The 4,522-nt window shown below is 39.8% G+C and overlaps 1 long non-coding RNA gene across 1 annotated transcript; it reads left to right on the plus strand.

Moving 5' to 3' along the window:
* The first annotated feature begins 258 nt into the window (after nt 1-258).
* LOC306754863 lies at nt 259-1,496 on the plus strand. Its single transcript, XR_013771278.1, has 3 exons — nt 259-323; nt 837-864; nt 1,435-1,496. It is a non-coding gene; the product is annotated as an uncharacterized lncRNA (long non-coding RNA).
* Nucleotides 1,497-4,522: the final 3,026 nt, after the last annotated feature.

Genomic DNA, 4,522 nt, shown 5'->3' on the forward strand with positions numbered 1-4,522 from the left:
TGAAAATAAAAAGCTCTTTTCCACCATGAATAACCTTCAGAACAAAGTGTTTCATCACACCTGAAGCCAGATGTGGTTCAGCTGTGAGGAGTAATCCTCCAACATGACAGCGGTTCATTCGGCTGCTGAGAAAACCTTGTTTTGTGTTTATATTATTTGGGGGGGGGGGCATAACCGCGCCCAGGGCAGCAGAGTGTCTCTGTCCGGCGCTGTACTTCTCTATATTTACCAGTTCCAGACGTGTTTCCCCCGCAGATTAATGCCACCCTTCCTGCCTGCAGCAGCACACACACGTTTCCTCTTCTCCAGATAACGTCAGTCAAGTAAGTATCCAGTTTTTTTGCAGCGTTTTTTCCCTTCCATAAGTATTTTTCTCCAACGTAAGATGCTTTTAATCCCCATCGTCTTGTTTTGATTTGGTTTTTTTTTGCTGGTGCCAAAGTTGTTGTTTTGTTTTGTAGTTTTTCTCCTTCCTTATGACTTCCTGTTCCTCAGCAGACCTGGTTGAATTTGCTCCACGTGCTGCTTGTTAGTTCCCCTCTGTGTAAACATACTTCCTAACTCCCAGTTAATCGTTTCCACGGTGTCATCGTAAGTCTGCCTCAGTTCTCAGGACTTCTTACTTTCTGTTGTTCCTTCTGTCCTCATGCTCCAAGCAGCAGATTGTGTAATCGGGATAAAACCTGGACCACATGGCTGCATTCTTGTGCCTTTTTGTAATGATTGATTGGAGGTTAAAGTAGGAGTGAGTCCCAGACGTTCTTTGTGGACTGTAGATGAACTAACGGAGTTAAAAAAAAAATCTTCTGCTAACTGTTTTTCTTCTCTCCTTTCAGATCGAGCTGCTCGTTCCAGAAACTACAGGTAGGAAACTCATTTGGACAAAATTCTAAGTAAATAATGTGCAAACCGCTGCTTCCTGGGGCCAAAATCATTTCTAATAAATAATGTTTGGATGTGGGTAAAAGGTAAAAGTCAAACATCTGAGTCTGAGGAAATAAAACAAAAGAACTTTTTTTTCCTGAAACTTTTTAACCCTGATTCCTTGGAATAATGATTCTCACGCGTTTGTTTGCCTGTTCATATTTATTCCTGGGAATAACAGCAAACTAATATGTGATTAAAAAGCAATAAAAGTTTTTCAGCAAATCTTTTTTACTTTTAAGATCATGATTAATTATTAAATGCAAAATCATTAAATGATTGAGAAATATGAAGAAAATATTGGTATGAATGATAATTTCCCAGGATTTACTTTGTATAGATCGATCCTGCCGTTTGCATCTCTCATGTCAGGAGGACTATTTGTGTTTTTAATCATCAAAGCAGCCAAAAAAAGTTATTAAATCGTAGATAATCCAGCTTTATTGTGAAATTACCTGAAAGCTTTGTTGCATTACGTTTACCCGTGTCGTGTTGTTGACATGTTGGAAGGAACAGACGTGAAAGGCAAAGCCGTGATCCACGAAGAGCTGAGAAAACTGCAGACATGGCCGGTAAGGTTGTGAAACCACAACTCCTTCATGCTTTAAAAGAAACCAAAGTGGTTTAATGAAGCTAACGGTTTGTCTCTCTTCCTCCCGCATGCAGACATTCGAGGTAAGTAAACGTCTCAACTCCTCACTGCTTCACTTTCATGATAAGCCGTTGCATGTTTTCTGCCCGCATGTTAAACAGTCACATGTCTTTTTGGGGCAGTTTGTCATTTTTAAATCTACAATCTTTTCTTTTTGTAATTAGTCACATCAAACTTTAGGTATTAACATCGGCCCGTCTCCAGCCTGAACCAGCTTCCTTATTTTTAGCCCACGGCATTCCTGCCCGAGAACACTTTCCAAATCTTACATGTTTCCAAACAAGTCAAATGATGGCCGAGTGTTTGTAAAAATGACCTTATAAGGGCTGGATAACGTCCCAGTCGTCCTGTTCAGTGTTTTTTACTTAAATCTTCATGTTTGATCAGAAATAAATCATAAAAACATTAAAATAAGGCTCCAAAGTGCAAATATAACAACAAAAACAACTTCCTCAAACTCCACTTAGATGCTTAACAGTTCTTTTTATATGTTGGAAGGTGTGTGTGTGTGTGTTTTTCTTTCATTTTAAATGTGTTTTATTTGTTTGCAGCTCATGCAGATCTTAATCTAAACTACGAACAGTCTTTTGATCCTCTTGGAATCCAAGACGTCATTAAAAACTGGGATCGTCCCCAGAAGACGTCCACAACGGACCCCTACCTGGACGCAGGGACATACGTTGATGAGAAGAATCTGGAGGCAGGAGTTTGTGTTGTTGCAGGTTTCGGCAAAGTTCGTGTCGAGGAACGCTGTTTGGATGTGGAGGCCAAGCTGCCCAGCGCCAGCATCGGCGCAGGAGTCTCTGCTAAAGATCTGAATGCCAAAGCTGAGCTGGCCAGTGTCGCCTACAACGCCGGACCAGTAAAAGCCAAAGCCGGTCTGGCTCTAGACACCGGAGCTGAGATCGGTCTGACGGGGGTTAATGCTCAGATCCTGGGAACTGGTGTCTCCCTCGGCCGCAGGATGGGGATCTCATTCTTTGGTAGTGAGTTATCAGTGAGGCTGTGGTAGCTCAGATTCCTGCAAACAGAACCGCTGCAGATCCCAAGATTTGCAGGATAAAACAGTAAATGTTGAAGATGGAAAACAATGAAAATGTGTCTTTATAAAATAAAACTGAACTGAGAGAAGATCGCCTGTCTTCAGCCTGTTTTTTACGCCATCATGAAGAGCTGCTTTTAAACCTCCTGTTAGTTAAATGTTGACTCATTTTGTCGTCAGATTGAAAACTAGTTCGAGGAAAACGGACTTATCTGTTCACATTTATGTCTGAATTCGCTGATTTTGGTCACAAGTTGGTGTAACGGAGAGAAAGTTGGAAATAAAAGGTGAATATTTAAGCAGCTGGACGTGTATGAAAGGAAAAAGAGCCCAGGAGGTGGGATGGGGGGGTTTCCCGCTGTTTATGAGGCAGCATGATCTGACTGGAGGGGTCATCGTATCTGAACTCACTTCCAGTAAACAGAAACTGAAAGTGTAGCTCAAACTGATATGTAATCTGATTATGTTCCTAGGGGACAATTACCCCCCCCCCCCCCCCCCCCCCCCCCCCCCCCCCTCCACATTCCCGCCAACCGCCCCTCGTCTATCCCTGCTTAGATCCCCTTAACCCTTCAGCTCTCCCACCGATTGCCACATTTAGCCAGTTTCCCTCCACATGTTTAGTAGTTTAGTGGTTTTAACTTCACCTCCTTACTTTTGGTTGTGAGACTTCGTTGTTTCCTTTTACTTCTTCTCTGGCCTTGTTTGTCTTTGCAGGCGGGGGCGTCTCGCCAGGTCATCGTTGTAAATGAGACCTGGTAAAATAAAGGTTAAATCAAACGAAACGCCTTGCTGAGCAGTGTCCCCCTGCTGAAGCTGGAACAACGTCTCCGCTTCCTGTTTCTGCAGCATTTCTATTCTATTACATTAGTTAACACCCCCAACAGACGTGCCTGAGTACAACCACAACAGAGTGCAGTCAATATAAATAACATTCAATTAGAAGTTTCAGGGTGAAATACAAAGTGCACGTATCCTGAGTTTCTGCCGGCCGAGAAAGTGTTCAGCTTATCTATTTCATACAAACGGGCTGTCATAATAATAATCAAAGTATACAGGTGAATAAATTATAATAATTATCGGTTACATACTAGTGGACTAAAATAGTGACAGTGGAAGTATATAAGTTAGTGAATTTATAATCACCAGTATTCTCTATGTAATGGAAGCTATGCTACTAATAATTACAGCTGGTGATATTTATGTATGTATTGGCCTGGTTATTGTCTCTTAAGAGGCTAGATTAATGAGTTGTTGTAGAAACGTTGCCGGATGTTCCAGCTTCTCCACCCCAGCTCTGAGACGTGAACTCATGAAGGTGTTTCCTGTTTTCGTTGCTTTGTTGTTCAACCATCGGCTGTCGAGGAGACAACGCCCCCTAAGTTTTGAGTTCATTTTTATATTTATTTTTATATTTTATATTTATTTATTTGTTTAATTTTATAAGGATTTATTTAATGTAAAGTCATACTTTTATCTTTCATAGTTGCATATTTATGTATTTACATTACAACTTATATTTTTTACAATCAGTATCCTCTGAAAGAAACATGACAACCGCAGATAAACATAAACACAAGCATTATTTATGCTTGGTGCTCGGTTTGAAGAAAACGTTAAAAATAACCAGAAGATAAATCATTTAACTTTTAACAATATTTGGCCTTGTTACTCTTTTTCATTCAATTTTCTTTTTTTTAATTGAGTTTTGACTTAATTTTTATATTTATTTGTTTATTTTATTTGGTTTTATTTAATGTAATTTCATACTTTTATTAGTTACATATTTCAGTATTTACTTATATTACATCTTATAAATTTTTTACCTCAAATCAAATATTTAATCCCATGTTTGCACTCTCAAAAACAGAGGTCCAAGATAAGGACATTTCTGTACCTATAGG

The sequence above is a fragment of the Telmatherina bonti genome, assembly GCF_933228915.1.
Source record: "Telmatherina bonti genome assembly, chromosome: 4".
Classification (NCBI taxonomy): Eukaryota; Metazoa; Chordata; class Actinopteri; order Atheriniformes; family Telmatherinidae; genus Telmatherina; species Telmatherina bonti.